General features: G+C 51.4%; 1 long non-coding RNA gene across 4 annotated transcripts; it reads left to right on the top strand.

Annotated features, from left to right (window-relative positions):
- The first annotated feature begins 3,981 nt into the window (after positions 1-3,981).
- Positions 3,982-15,666, top strand: LOC118672437. Of its 4 annotated transcripts, none has more exons than XR_004973058.1 (7): positions 3,982-4,420; positions 5,623-5,817; positions 7,704-7,808; positions 8,549-8,603; positions 9,382-9,446; positions 9,774-9,896; positions 15,109-15,666. It is a non-coding gene; the product is annotated as an uncharacterized LOC118672437 (long non-coding RNA). The 4 variants fall into 4 exon arrangements; XR_004973055.1 differs by having other exon boundaries at positions 4,869-5,817; XR_004973057.1 differs by lacking the exon at positions 15,109-15,666 and adding an exon at positions 10,695-11,539 and having other exon boundaries at positions 4,869-5,817.
- The last annotated feature ends 675 nt before the right edge of the window (positions 15,667-16,341 follow it).

Genomic DNA, 16,341 nt, shown 5'->3' with positions numbered 1-16,341 from the left:
GAAACTATGCACAAAGAGCACATGCATATGCAAGCACATGACCTGCACACACACACAGCAGCCCACTATTCCCACCCTTTATTCTCTGGGAGGGAAGGGAACATGCAGGTCTTATATGCCATCTTATCCCTGGCACAGAGTGGCACCTGGAAACATCTGTGTGAAGAAGAGGTGGACGAGACATGCCTCCAGCAAAGCTCATCTGCTCACGACATCCTTTCATTCGAACTTTGGCTCAAGACTCCCCTCTCCCAGGAGGTCTCTCCCGCTGCCACATTCTCAGGGACTCACTCACCTGCCCAACACACCTGTATACACTGGTTGCTCAGCTGCCTTTAGCATGTACCTCCCTCATCAGACTTTGGTCCTCCCAGGCGACCCCCTACACCCCGCTCGATATCAGACCAAGAACTGCTTGAGAGGAGGAGCCCCGCCCTGTCAGAGTGGGAGCCCCTGGACGGAACTCCTGTTCCTCCATCGGACTGGAACCCTCTGAGCTCCAGAGGGAGTGCCTCCTCTACTTGCCTGGGCTGGTGAGATGCCACCGCCTTTTTGTTTAGCTTTTCCTGGAGCCCCTGAAGTCCCCCAATGCCCAACAGATGCCAGCAAGCCTGTCCACTGCCTAGGATTCATGGTTGAGTTCACAGGGTGGGCACATAGGCAGACGAGGGGACACAGCATAAATAACGGGGCCTGGGGGAGGGGGTGGATACATATGTGGTCCTCACACCAGTGGTCCTGTGCAGACAGGTCCTGCCTTCCCGCACTGAGCCAGTGTGAGCAGTAAAATCCAGGTTTCTATGACCCGGTCCCATCATGCTCTGCCTAGGACTACCCCCAGCCTACCTCGGGCCCTGGAATGTGGCCTTTCTGGGGAAGGGATGTAGGAGGGGCACCCCCACATCCAGGTGCTCAACCACTCCCCCCAACTATACACAGTCTTCTTTCCTGCCCCAGCTCCCTTTACCTGGCTTCTGAGGCCTGGGAGGGAGGGATGGAAGGAGGGAGGAGGGGGTGCGAGCAGGGGGCAGTGGAGGGTAGTTATTTACAAAGTCTGTGCCCTGGGGACCCTTGTCCTGGACAACAATTACAGCCCCTTAATTAACTGAAATGCAGTCCGCCTGTCGATGGAGGCATGTCCCCCACTGAAGTTTGCTGCGCCTGCCGCTGTCTAGTACTGGTTAATGAATATAAATCAGATAGTTTATAGTTAGCAAGCAGGGAACAGGCTGGCAAGGGCCTGAATTCCAAAGCAGAATGCCCGAGGATAGGAACGTGCCCTCCATAACAGAGGCCAGGGCACCTGTGGGGGCAGCACGGATGGGGAAGGCTAAACCTGCCCACCCTGTTCTCGGGCTGAGGGCACACACAGGTGTACGTGCAGCCTGTGCACCTGAGGGACACCCAGTACAGGCTTTCCCTGCATACACGTGATGCACCCGTGGAAGCGGATGACACCTGCATGACCTGTGCCTTCTACAAGACACATGGCTATGCTGAAGAAGCACTCCTCCTCCCCCCCCCACGCCCCTCGCCCCCGGGGGAAACCCTGGCCCCTGCCCTCTTCTGAAATCCACAGGGCCTCAGCGCTGGGCAGCTTCTCCCTTGGATGTCAGTCCTGTTCTTGCCCTTGGCACAGGGCCAGTGGGACAAGACTGTGTGCAAACTATGAGTTTGGGGTTCTGTTGTTTAGGGTGTCCCTAGACAAAACTCTAGCTACAGGGGTCCCCTGTGGAAAGCACACTTTACCCAGACCTGAGGCTGTGTCCTGCTGGCTCTGTCCCCTGGGCAAGTCACCTCACCTCTCCTGGTCCCACGTTCAGGTTTCCAAGGAGAGGACCCTCAGCGTCCTCTGGCCCAGCCACTGCTCATCAGGGAAGAGGCCCAACCTCCTTGGAACCTTGGTGTCTCTCTCTCTCTCTCTCTCTCTCTCTCTCTCTCTCTCTCACACACACACACACACACACACACACACACACACGCATACACAGCTGAAGCCTCACCATAGAGCTGCATTATTGCCTCTGGAGAGAGGTGGGGGGTGGTCCCTACACCCAGGCAAGTCCTGACAAGCTGTTTCTGAAACCCAGAGAGCAGCCAACACCTTTCCTGGGCTTGTTTACTCCCCTTCTAGGGAGTGAGGGGCTCCAGCTGCGGGAACGGAGAGGTTGGTGGTGGTTATGGTTTGGGGGCATATAAAGTAATTGGCATCCACAGCTTGATGACACCCCCTCTCCCCGTTCCGCCAGGTAGGTCAGGGCTGGGAGGGACAACAATTATTTACTCCTCCTGGGCTCTGTTGCTGGGAGAGCTACAGGGAGCAAGGCAAGAATCTCCAGGTTCTAGGGACAAAGGAAAATGATCCTACGGCCACAGGGGCGTGTGGCAGCGGGACAGAGCTCAGGGACAGGAGAGCAGCAGACGTGGGCCCGGGCAGCAGGTAGGGGGGGGGGGGGGCCTCGTGCAGAATGTGCACGAGGACTGTCCTGGGCCAGGGGCTGCAGGTCTGTGGGGAAGGGGAGCTTTCGCACCTCCTGTTGGTACTGCTAAGGCCCCACAGCCTTTAGTCTGGGGCAGCAGTGTAGGGGTATCCCCAGTGTCCACCCTTATGCAACAGCCCAGGGGAGGGACAGAGCTTGTCTAGGCTGCTCTTTTTTTCCCATGGAGCTGACTGGGGAGGAGAAGGGTGATGCTCAGGTTGGCCAGGGCCTCGTGCCTCTGCTGATGGGTCTCTCACAGAAGCATCCCTCCATTCTGGCTAAGCTATTTGAATACACCCATTTCACAGATGGAAAAGTAAACAGAGAAGGCACTCACTTCTGGGGTCCTGCAGCACCAAGGACATTAAAGCTCAGGTGACTTCTCTCTGATTCCAGACAGGGGCCCTTGAAGGCCGTCAGCAGCCCACTACCCCTAACCCCTCCCCCATACCTATCCCATACACCCAGAGGTGGATGGCAACCCCACGTCCCTGTCAGAATGGGGAGAGGAGGGTCCTCCAATGCTCTAACAAGGGTGCCCCGAACAACGTGTCCTAATAAACCCTCTCATGCACCAGAAACATCTGATAGTCACAGCCTGGGTGAGGGAGACAGGTAGGGTGTCAGGAACTGAATTCACAAAGACAGAGGCCAGAGAAGGTGCCAGAAGAGGTCTGCATGGTGACTCATCTGGAGTTGACACAGAGAGGATGTCTCCTAGGGCACTGAGCCCCCCATGTGGGGGTGGGAGGGCAGAGGAAGGAGTGGTTGTGTGGTTTAGTTTGGAATCTGGTCAGGCTCTCCCACCCCTCCCATCTCTGAGACAGACGGTCTTCAACTGGAGACAACACACAAAATGAGTCTCTAAGACACTGAGATGCCAAGAGCTCTTGGTCAACTTTCCAGCGAAGGCCAAAGTCAAGGGTGCCCTGAGCAGGGCAAGGACCAACCTGGGCAGAGCTGGGAGACCAGCTGAGCAGACCAGCCCTTCCCCCAACTCCAGTCTCTGGGCTCAGCAGGCGGCAGGAGTGGAATAGCCCTTCGTTTTGAGGTGAAATGAGGAATTATGAGCCCGGGAACCGGCTGCTGTTAGGGGATCATTGATATCATCAGACAACAAGACGGATGGTTTGGGACGCACACCTGGGTAGGAGTTAGGGCACCTTGGGCCGGCCATCAGTGGGCACTGCCCCTCCAAACCCCTGGAGACGGGTTTGATAGAGACAAGTTTGGCCCATGCAGCCCCCACGGAGGCACAAACTGTTGTGTTTTGTTGCTTTTTTTAGTTCAGGTCTTTCCATTCCGCTCCGGAGACGGTAAGAGCTCACTATTTTTTTTTCTTAATCCTCACCTGAGGACATTTTCCCATTGATTTTTAGAGAGAGTGCGAGAGGTAAAGACAGAGAAATAATGATGTGAGAGAAACACATTGATTGGTTGCCTCCTGCATGCACTCCTCTCAGGAGGAGCCTGAAACCAAGGTACATGCCCTTGACTGGAATCAAACCCAGGACCCTTTGGTCTGCAGGCCGATGCTCTATCTACTGAGCCAAACCGGTTAGGGCTGGAGCTCATCTCTTCTTCAAAGCCTCGTCAGGCTGACCCCAACCCGGCCCCACTTGTAAATGCCCCTCCCTCACCTCCTGCCCAGATTTAGGGGGGCAGGAGAGCACCTGCCTCCAAGACTACAGACCAGATGTGAAGTCGTCATTCTGCACTCCTCTGAGGACCTGGGGAGCGAGGCGAGGGAGAGAGAAGAAAAGCAAGGCTTTTTGTCCCCACTCCCCCCGGGTTGCCAGTTGGAATGGACAAGCCCAATTCTCAATCTGTTTGGGGTGATGGACCCCCCAGCATCACCCTGGGAATTTGAAGATAAAGAAGCCTGTCTGAGTGCTGTCTCTGAATTCATGGGGGGACCTCCCAGATACCCCCACTTCCAGGTAAAACCAGAGACCTTGGTGCTCTGTGGGTGTATGGGTGCTATTAGACTGGGAGCGGGGCTGGCAGGGGTGGGGAAGGGTCCTGTGCTGGGATTTCCTTGAGCTTCCCTCCCCCTGGACAGAGTGGGAAAAATGTGCTTTCAAAAGCAGAGAGATGAGTTGGGCCCTCCAGCTCCACCATCCTGTGTCCTTGAGAAAGCCCCCTTACCCCCCTACACCCCCACCTCTGTGGTCCTCAGCTGGCCCCTCTGTGCTAACACCCTCTCCAAGGGAGATTGGGAGGCAGAGAATATCTGGGCAAAAAGTCTGGCTCCAGGCCCTGGTGTGATTATTATTAATAATTACTTTCCCGACCGTGCTAAGTGTCTACTGTACATGAGCAGGGAGGGGAGGTCCTTCTGCAGCCTCCAGGGAGGCCCAGACTCTCTTATCCTCTCTCCATTCCCAGGATATGATAACAACACCTCTGCCGGCCCAGCCCATGCCGGGGAATGTGTGTTTGGAGAGAGGCAAGGAAAGCGAGGGAAAGGTTGAGTGCCTTTTTCCCCTCCCTCCCGTTAGCGTGGGTGACACCGGTGAGAAGCGAGCAGCTGACCCGGGTTTGAATTTAGAGTGTTCATTAATACGATATTATGCCATATGCTCCCGCACACTGTCTCCCTCTAATGCAGCCGCCAATTTGCTGAGCAGCCCTAATTAGTAATGGTATAATGAGAGTATTCAGAGGGTAATGTGGTGGGTGGGGATGAGAGCGAGGGGACTGCTCCTGGCCAGTGGGGGAGGGACAGGGGCTGGCTACAGAGATTTGGGGCTGGGGGCACGGGATTCACGGCCAGGGGTCATCTGGATCCAGGGCAACTTGAGGCCCAGGGAGCAGGTGCCTTCCTTCCCTCTGCCACCCCAATTCCTTAGCAGAGGCTCAAGGCTGTGGAGTGGGCTGGGCAGCAAGGGGCAGACAGGTGCAGGGAGAGGAGCGAGAACCTGGGTCAAAGAGGAAGGAACGAGCGGTCCTTTGTTTTCCACCCGGAGGTGGACGCTAGAGGAACGGCAGTGGTGGTGCTTTGAGTGTGGTGTGTGTATGTGTGTGTGTGTGTGTGGGGGGGTGCAAACACTAAATCTTTTGAGTCTTTATTATGTGCCAGGCACTCTGCTGGCCCCTCGGAATCACCCTGCCAGGAGGTGAGACCAACACCATTTTTCAGACAGGGAAACTGAGGCTCAGAGAGGGTCAGAGGTCACTCAACTGGCAAAGGAATAGAGGACTGGCAGCCAGGACCGCCCGACTGCAGAGCTAGAGAAGCTCAGCTGGACCATCCCCGTGAGGATGCTGTTGGACCATCTTTGTGAGGAGGATGCTGTGGCCATGGTGACGGGGGAGCAGAGAGCATGATGGAGAGGTTAGGAGGGACTGACTACTCACACTCCTTGCCCTTCAGTACCTCCTCTGTACCCACTCCTTTCTCAGACTGCAGTTTCCCAACCTCCATCCCTGGGGTAAGATAATTCTCAGGACCCTAGCTAAGAAGCCGTTATAGATAACGACCAGGACAGACTCCACATCTTCAGCCATCACCATGCCCATGGCCATGGGCAACTTGAGCCTCTGAGCTAATGGCAAAGTCTGCCCCTCGCCAGAGCTGAACCTCAAGGAAGAGCTAAGAGCCCCTGAGAACACAGAGTATCTGTACCCAGATTCGGGGCTTCCCCACCGGTCCTGAGCCTCCTAATGCCAAGGGTATCTGCAGAGGTAGGGGGTGGGCCCTGGGCCTGCATCTCTGAGACCCTATCACCGGCGTCCTCAGGCCCCTCCTTCCCAGGCTGCGGGGCAGCGCTCCCTCCCCAGTGATCACAGCTCTCCTGCAAACCCACGCTCAGGAGATGAAATATTCATCACGTACATATTGGCTCCTTCAGCGGCTTTTAGGGAAAGCAAATGAGACGGACTCCAGGAAGGAAATGAGTGTGAGGCATGGCAGGGTGGGGAGGGGTGAGGACAAGGGGGGCGGCACCTCCCAGCTTCAGCCTCTCTTAGATCCAGCTTCTGGGAGCAGGCTGCACCTTCTACTCCTGGGGTCCCCAACCTACCACATCCCTGCCCCCAACCACCCTCCCTCTCCACCTGCCCCAGAGCCACAAAGCACAGGCCTACCTCACAGCAGCCACTCCTAGCCAGGTGCTGGGCCACAGGGATGAGCAGGGCAGCGAGGCCCCTGCCCCCGTGGAAGACACGGGCGATGAACGGGCACAGACGTGTGAGACATCGCAGGCAGAGCGTGAGGGACACGAAACACGTATCTTGGTTTGGGTGGGCAAGGAAGATCTCTCTGAGCAGGTGGCATGGATGACAAGGAAGAACCTTTCAGGCAGAGGGAACAGCGAGTCCAAGGCCCAGAGGTGGGATTGAGCTCCGTGAGTTGAAGGAGCAGAGGGCTCTCCCTGAGGGGGAGGGTCAAGTTGGAGAGGCCCTGGGCCTGATCAGGCAGGGCCTCGCAGGCCACAAAGGACTCGGGGTTGATTCTAGGAGCACAGGGATGCACTTGAGCAGAGCAGGGAGGCACTGGATTTGGAGCCCAGGGCCTGGGTGAGAGGCCTGGCAGGTCACTCAACCTTCACCTTCCTCATCTGTAAAACAGGGTCGGGAAAGCCCAGCCCGCAGGGCAGCTTGGAGAGTAAGTAACAACATTTATGTGCAAGTGTCCGCACCACAGCGTCCCCTCTGCCCGCCCCTTGGGGAGCCCCAAAGGTCTGCCTGCACAAGACGAGCCACAGACCCTCAGAACCCGGACGTGGAGGCCATTCAGTGAGCATTTACGGAGCAAAGGCTGTAAGCCTGGCTCTATGCTTGTTGCCAGGATGCCGTCGTGAACGCGACAGACTCGGTCTGGACCACAGAGACCCGGACCATCCCATTCCATAGACAGAGCACGGCAAGGTCACGGCCACACGGTGCTAGGCTGTGAGAGAGAGCCCAGGTCCCTGACCACCTGTCCAGGGTTCTCCCCTGAATTCAGACAATGCCCCCCCCCCCCCCCCCCCGCCGCTCTGAGGGGAAACAGGAAGCTTCCTAGAGGGGCTGCGATGGTCCTTGGAGGACAGATTGGGTTCGGCTGTGAGGAATGGAGGGATACCCAGCGAAAGGGACAACAAAGGCTTGGAGACGGAAAAGCATGGGCAAGAATGTGAAATAGTGTGTGTGTGGTGGGGGGAGGGGGGTCCCAGAGCAAAGGAGAGGGGCAGGGCATGATGGACCTGGAAGGGCACGCCGATGCCATTTCCCTGACAGTGGGAGCCGCTGGAGCTCCTGGAATCGGGCAGTGGCATCAGAAAGCTGTGCTGAGGGGGACGTGGAGGCAGGGAGACCCATGAGCAGACCATCGCCACGGTCCAGGTAAGCATTCCCGGAGGACTCTGCGGGGACCGGGGGCAGGGGCAGTGACAAAGAAGAAACAGGAACAATCTGAGAGGCATTAGGAGGAGGATGCCACTGGAATCGGTCCCTGATGGAGTGCGGGGAGCGGGGGGGGGGGGGGGGGGGGGGGGAGGAGACAAAGAGCTCTCCGAAGATGGGAGATTTAGCTGTTCCTTATTGATTCCACGAACATTTCCTGAGCACCTGCAGAGGGTCAGGCCCTGTGCCATTCAGGCAGGAAATTGAGCAAAATGGTGCAAAACTTGAAGGCTTGTGATTTGTGCTCTTGTTGGGATGGGGGACGGGGATGGGGACATGAGGGCGAGGGGCCCTCAGGCTCTGGTACCCTCGCAGAGCCTTGACTTTGCCCTCTGTGAAATGGAGGCATTTCTCAGGACAGGCATTCTTTTCCCCCTCCCTGGCCCGGGAGCCACCAGCTGGTGCTCCAGGAAGCTGCTTCCGGAAAGATTCCCCAGGACTCTGGCCCCTCAAGCATGTGGCAATGAGCAGAGTGGAGAGAGGGGATGCTGGGAGGTAGACCCATGTAGGGGAGCAAGGAGCCTGGTCCAGGGCTCCCGTTCCTCTCAGGAATGTGGGGATGGGGTCTCCGAGCCCCAGGAAAGGGACACTCCAGGAGCAGCGACGGTGGCAGCGATTCCTTCAAAAACGGCAGCAGATGCTGTTTCCCAAGTCCTCTGCTTTATCTTTACATGCGTTAGAGCGGCCAATCCTCAGCCTCTAGGAACAAGGACAAGCAGCGTGCCCATGTTCCAGGTGAGGAAACTGAGACCCAGATTCCTAAGACCATTCACAGAGCCAGACTGGGAATTCAGGCTGCCTGGCTCCCCTCTCCAGCACTTAACCTCTTCTCTGACCCCCTCTCCTGATCACCGGCCTGGGACCCGGAGCCCACCTGCCATCCATCAACTCTGCACAGGGCCCGCCCCACACCCACTGAGCAGCAGGCCCACCCACTGCCCTGCAGGGGCAGTGGCATCCAGGTGCCTCCCTGAGAGCAGACACACTGAGGAGGACTGGGGGGGAGAGGGCTAATGTGGATTTGCCAAGACGGGGGGGGGGGGGGGGGGGTGAGAAGGGCCTTACAAAGTGAGCAAAAGCGAGGTGGTCCCCTCCCAGGCCACCGGAGCTGGGGCCTGAGCCCGGGGCGCCCTTTGTCTTTGTCCTGTCACCAGTTTTCCAGGAAGTTTGGAGTCTCCCCCTGCCCTCCCCCACCCACCAGGGTGAAGGTTTGTGGGGAATGTTCTCCCGCAGAACTCGGCACGAAATAAATTCCATTCTTACTCTGCAAATGACACTGCACATAAATATTCAGTAAATTAGCAGCACGCTTTTATAGATTTATCAGTCATTGCAGGCACAAAATGACAGGCAATGTTGTAGCTGAAATATTAATGCTGACAAATTAATGATTTCTGAGTAAATGATGTCATTTTTGCACCGTTTCATTAAAATTTACTCACTTCTGCTTCATTTCTGGACCTAAAAAAAATTTAAAATAATTTCTTTCTCTCTCTCTCTTCTTTCTTTTTAGTGTGGGATCGGTTCCCAAACCTGAGAGGGACATAAATTTTCCCCAGCAGCACCCCGGAAACGGAGGTGAGGAGCTGGGCCGGGCTAGATAGACTCCCTTCTTCCGGGATCTGGCGAGCGGCTGGGAGACCCCCTGGGTTCCACAGCCAGTTTCTTGGCCTCTGCCCTTAGTCTAGCTGGAACATCGCAAAATGTCTTCTCTGCATCAAGCCTACAGTGAGGGTGGCGTCTTGGAGGGGGTGTCGCGGTGCGGGGCACGCAGGGGCTGAAGGAGTGGGAGGAAGCCATTCCCCTCCCCTCTTTGGAAACTCCTAGCACCTCTCTTACTCCCATCTTACATGGCCTCCTTTTTTGTAATAAATTTGGGGAATAACTCATTCTCTCAACTTACAGAGTAGGAAAAGGGGCAACATACTGATGTGTATGCATGCCAGACCCACTCCTCACCAAGGCTCTGGGATGAACAGATTCGAGCCCAAATCCAGGCCAGACCACCAACATGCAGTGTGACCTCGGGTGAGTATCTCGGCCTCTCTGAGCCTCAGTTTCCCTTTCTCAATCTCATTTCTCAGATTTCCTGGAAAGATTACATGGGGTGGCGTTTCAGCGTTGCACAGGGACATCCTGACCAAAGTGCTTCCTTAGATCCTGGGCTGTGGGAAAGTGAGAGGGGCTGGGGGAGGAGGAGCAGCCAGGCCCCCACTGGGGGTGGCCCCAGGGTGACTTTGCCTGGCCCTGGGGGGTAGGAGCCCTGCACAGCCAGCCTCGGTCTGGTAAACATGGCCAAATGCAAAGGAGCTCCCTAGTCCTGGGCAGCGCAACCGGAATGGAGCCGTGAGGACCAAAGAGACCAGCGACACAAAGGAGAGGCAGGGCGGCTAGCGCTGGCACTGGAGCCCAGGCTGGGAGCATAGCATATCGGACAATCTCGGGGCTAATTCATGTCAGGGCCGGCCTCCTATCTCCTGCACAGCCCCCGGCCCCCGCTGATAAAATTGAAGTGGAAATGAAGTTGAATGCTCAGAAGGATCCGTCAGATGACGGGGTGGGGGTGGTGCTTGCCAGGCAGCTGCTCCCTCAGCAGCCGCCCTTGGCACTGCCCTTGGCCAGGCCGGAGGGTGAGGCTGCAGGGAGGGAGGGCGCCCCCCCCCCCACACACACACAAAGGCCCTCCCCAGAGGTTACGGACCACCGTCCTGGTTATCATTTACCCACCTCGGTAGTGGAGCAGAAATTGGCTGCACGTTTATTGAGTACTTATCCGTTCCAAGCTCAAAGCCAAGTGCTTAAGATGAGTTATTCTCCTATTTAAAGCCTCCCCACCCCGGCTCCGCCCCCTGAGGTGCATCTCGTGGTTGCCCCCATTTTCACGGATGCAAACACAGAGGCACCCAGAGTTGCAGCTGGCCCAGGGACAGCTAACAGAGAGTGGCCAGATTCACACCCAGGCATCTACACACTGCAAACTGCAGCTGGAACTGACAGCGCTATAGTGGCCCTCCACCGGGAAACCCCAAGGACAGAAGCGGGGCGCTGGCAGCTGTGCACACCTGTGATGAGGCAGCCTTCCAGCCACGATCTCCCTTGGACTCAGCATCTTGATAGGATCACCCCACCCGTGAACTGGGGCAGAGGCCAGTCTCTCAGACTTCAGATCTGTTTAGGATGAAGTCTCTGCTGCACCAGCTTTAGGGGAGGGGGGTGTCTGGAGGGATCGTTGGCGCTTGTAACACGATTTGGTTATTATTAACCTGTATTCATTTCTGCTTTATTTATTTGTAAACTGGCCCCTACCTACCTCACCCCTACCACAGCCTGCCTGCTCCCGGCCACACCACCAGCGCTCAGTGCCTGCAAGGCCTCCAGCTCATTTCTCTCCCCTCAGCTTGGAATGCTCTTCTTCTGGGCAACTTTTTCATTTTTCAAGGCTCATGATCTTTTTTTTTTAATGATCTTTTAAATAATCATTTTAATGGTGTTGATATACCAGCATTTCTACACTGTATTTTTTTCTCTCTCAATTGGACCAGAATGGCAGCTGGTACTCATTTTCTCTTTTCACAGCAGCTCCTCCTTTAGAGGACATTTGATAATATTCCTTTTTGCTGAGTGGGATGGCCTTGCTGAGCCATTTTTAAAAAATATTTTTTAATTGATTTCAGAGAGAAAGAGATAGAAACGTCAATGATGAGAGAGAATCATTGATTGGCTGCCTCCTGCACGCCCCCTACTGGGAATTGAGCCCGCAACCTGGGCATGTGCCCTTGACCGGAATCGAACCCGGACCCTTTAGTCCAGCGGTCACCAACCAGTGGTCCACGGACCACCAGAGGTCTGAAAGGTTGGCAACCGCTGATAGGCCGACGTCTATCCACTGAGCCAAACCGGCTAGGGCTGTTGTGCCATTTTTGTGGCTCTTTCTAAGTGCATGGCAAAGGAGTTCTTTTCTAAGAGGGTTTTACCTAAAGGAGCCTCTACATGGAGCTAGGACACCAGTGTTTGAGTCCTGACTCTGTCACTTACTGGTTGTGTAACCTTGGACAAGTTGCTTCCCTCTCTCTGAACCTCAGTTTCCAACTCTGTAAAAAATGGTATAAAAATAGTAATATCTACCTCACAAGGTAAATAGCACAGAGATAGGTAAATAGCAATGAGATTGTGTGTGTGTGCTGGGAGACTCTGTAAGTTATAAAGTCTTATACAAACATCAGATTTTGTTAATATTCAAGGTCTCCCCGTTGCGTGTGTCCACACAGGGACCCTTGAGATCCTCTATAGTTCCCATCACACCCACAAGGACACTGCATACCCCCTCCTCCCTGCTGAATCTAAACCAATGCCTCCCAGTCCTGTCTTCCAGCTGTCTCAGGTCTGGAGCTCTTTGGGACCCCTTGCTACCTGCCTTGTCTAGAAATTCTTGTGCCTAGCCTGCCCCTTTCAATCTAAGAGTCTCAGAAGAAGGTGACCTTGACGTGCCCAACGCATAGCAAGGGCTCCAAAAATGTCTGTAGAATTAAATACTTTGTGTTCCTTTGTTAACTTATCAAACCAACGTTTTCTGGGATACCTTTTTGAAAGTTTTACAAAGTACAGAAACAATGAAACAACATTAAATACAGTTTTGAGAAGAGAAAAAAAAATTACCTAGAATCCCACCACTCTACATGGATACTTATTTTCATTTTTGCTTATCCTTCTCCAGTCTCTGTTTTTATGCCCGAGTAGTTTACATTGCTGCAAACGCTGCATGGGTTTAGTGTCCTTTTTATTTCATTTCACATTATCTCAAACGTTTGTATACTTTCTACATTTTCATAATGACGTTTTTAATGGCACAGAGTAGATGTACCAAAATTTATTTATTTATTTTTTGCAATCACATGTTACTGTTACCAAAATTGAGCATGCATTAAATCACAGAGGAAGTCTCAAAGCATACCAGAGAATCAACATTATACAGGACATATTTTCAGACCACAGTGTAAGGAAAATAGAAATCAACCGCAGAAAGAGATCTAACAAGACCTATGTTTTGAAACTAAAAGCCAAACCTCGAAACAATTCATGGTTAAAGAGTGAATCGATGAATATTAATTACTTAGAATTAAATGATAATAAAAGGGTTCACAATTCTGAACCACTGTACATGTATAACAGAATTGAACATTGAAGTAAATGGATAGAAGCCAGGCTTCTTATTGGTGTGGTGGAAGGTTATAGGTAAGCCAGGGGTCAAGGCTAGAATGAGCCACAGTGGAGACAACAGAATGAACATATGTGTAGTTCAATATAAATACAGGTGGCTACATACAGAGTTATATATGTGTGCTACCTGGGTTAGAACACACACAGATATTTTCTTGCTTTGCGGGCTGAGAGGGCCTAGAAAGAATGACCCCGGTGGCAATGATCACACCTGGCACCCAGATCTTGGTTTCTAATAACATTCTTCAATAAAAGGAACTCAGGTTCCTTGAAGAAATGACTGATTCTAGGGCTGGGGCAGGTGTAGTGCCAGAAAGTAAGAAAGGGCTCAAATACAAAATGATTCATATTTGACGGGGGTATGTCTGACAGCTTCCAGTGGCTCACACTGGGACAATTTGAGAACAAAATAAATAATGTATACTGGATTACAACCCAAAGTAAATAAATATCCAGGAGCCCACACTGATCGGAATAAATGGCTGGGAAAACAATAGGAAGGGTAAACAAATCTCCCGTGCAGAAGAATTCCGAAGAGTTTATGAAGAGTCTCTTCCCTGAGGAACTGTAGCTAACTCCCCTGTGCATAATGTTTCTTTCCAAAAAGTACAGTATGGAAAGGGAGAAAAGAGAAGTCTAACAAGCACGACCTCAGCCAGGTGATCAAGGTCAACACCAACAGTGAGGAGTTATGTTGATACTATGTACCCTTGGGATGATGTGATGAGAATGGTACTCTACCTCTGTGGTCTCCCCCTCAGTAACCCCAGCCTAATCGTGAGCGAAACAGCAGACAAATCTCAGTTGAGTAACATTCTACAAAATACCTGACAAATACTTCTTAAAACCGTCAAGGTCATGAAAAACAAGGGAAGCCAGAGAAACTGTCACAGCCAAACAGGGCCTAGGGAGATGGATGATGAATGTAATGTGCTATCTTGGATGGGACCCGGAACAGGACATTCAGAAAAAACTAAGAACATCTGAATAAAGTTTATTTGTAAGGAGCAGTTAAAGCAGTACTTTGAGGGAAGTTTATAAACTAAATGCATGTGTCATAGTGATTGGTGCTATTCACCAGATATGTCCAGTGCTTTGGCACGGGTAGGATGGCTCTTCCTGGTCCCTTCTGGTTACATGGGGCCAGGAAGCTGAAGTGATCGGTATAGCTTCCAGGAACTTCTAGTTACTGGAGCAAGACCATCCAGTGCTCTGTTTCTGCCATGGCAACCACCAACATTTCTGGTATCAGCTGCTCCATTAGCTGGTGGCCTAGAGTGAACATGGCATAGGGCAGAGCTCCTAGCCAACCTGTGATGGACCAGGAGTACAAGAGAGAAATAAGCCTTTCCGTTTTAAACTACTGGGATTCTGCTGGTTATTAATGTAGCATAATTTGATTCACCGTGACTGACTGAGATAGCATGTATCTAAAAATATGTATCAGGTAGGTTACTTTCAGTTATTAAGCAACAGAAAACCCAGCTCAAATTAGCTTAAACTACAAGGGGATTTATTAACTCTATAGTAAGATGTGCTGTGGCAGAATCAGTTAATTCAAAGGCTCCGTGATGTCATCTTTCTGCTCTGCCATCTTCACTGGGAAGTTTACTGTTTAAGCCACTAAGTTTTTGGGGTAATCTATAATGCAGCAATAGATAACTAATTAACAGTGTGTAAGGATAAGACACTGGAGTCATGTAGCCATTTGCCAATATTAAGTGGTAGCCATTTGCTAACAAGTGAGGCTAGTCATTAAAATAGTGTGACACTAGCCAAGGTTTGTGAGGAGCTGCTAGCTGCCCACCAAAATCCAATGTTCCCTTTCTGCATGATAATAGAAGGGTAGTTAGGCACACAGCTACCTGGCTGGGCACTGTATTTCCCAGTCCTTTTTGCAGGGAGCCGAGGCTATGAGTCATACCAATGGAGTATGAACTGAAGTGCTGTGTCCCTCTTGTGGGCTATAATTCTTAAAACAGTAGGCGTGTTTTCTCCATGCTCTTTCTTTTTCCTTCCTCAGACTGGAACCCAAATGTGGCCATGGCCCAGATTTCCACAGGGAATGATTAATCCACAAGCTGGGAGGAACATGGATTGCTGAATGGCTCCACAGAGCAGAGCTCACCTTGGACTATTATGTACAAAAATACAAACTTAGTTCTTTAAGTCACATGATTGTTGGAATGCTGTTACAGCACCTTGGGGTTGTTTTTTTTAAATCCTAATTAACACAGATGTAGATAAATAAACCAATAAAGTAGAACAGAGAGCTGAGGAACACATTCATATATGGGAACATTGGACACGTTCAAGATATCACCAGGAATCACCAGGGGAAAGAAAGGCTATTGAATAATACAGCTGTGACACGTCACTCACAAAAATAAACTGTAGATACTTTAGTGACCTAAACATGAAAAACAATTAGGGGGAAATATTTTTTTCGTAGCCTAGGATAGAGAAAGATTTCTCAAACAAGAAAGACACAACAAGAATAACCTATAACTTAAAAAAGTAGATTTATTTAACTTTATTGAAATTGCATCTTGACTACTGCAAAATATGCCATAAGCAAGATTTAAAGGCAGGCAATTTACTGGAGAGATTTGCAATATATAATGTATCTATCAGAATGATAAAAAAAATATTCCTATGATCTGTAAGAAAAAGACAACCCAACAGAAAAGTGAGAAACAATAGGAACAGACAATTTACAAAAGAGGATATTCAAATGGTCTTTAAAGCCATAAAAAGAAAAATGAGAAACTGTTTTCACCCATCGGATTGGGAAAAATTAAGAGGCTGGACAATAGAAAACATTGGTGAGGACCTGAGGTAAATGATACTGTTACACATAGCTATTGGAAATGTAAATACTGCCACTCTGAGAGCAAATAAGTAGCATCTAATAACATTTTAGAATGTATACACTCTATGACCTAATTAGAACATTCAATTTCTATGTATGTTCCCTGAAGAAACTCTGTCATGTGTACACATAGATATGTGTGCTATTGTTTACAAGTTGCCGCATATTGGAAACAATCTAAACTACTATCTACAGGGGAATTAATGACATATGATGTGTTTATATAATGGGATATTATGCAACAGTTTAAAAAGGATGAATTAGATTTACACATATTGACTTGGATCATTTTAAATAATGTAATGTTGGGTGAATAGAAACAAGATGCACAATGATATGAAAAGTATAGCATCTATATATTGTCAAATGTAAAAATAGTATACA

This window comes from Myotis myotis, unplaced genomic scaffold (genome assembly GCF_014108235.1).
Source record: "Myotis myotis isolate mMyoMyo1 unplaced genomic scaffold, mMyoMyo1.p scaffold_m19_p_17, whole genome shotgun sequence".
Classification (NCBI taxonomy): Eukaryota; Metazoa; Chordata; class Mammalia; order Chiroptera; family Vespertilionidae; genus Myotis; species Myotis myotis.
The sequence above is the reverse complement of the archived record's forward strand: the minus strand, read 5'-3'. Positions and strand labels throughout refer to the sequence as shown.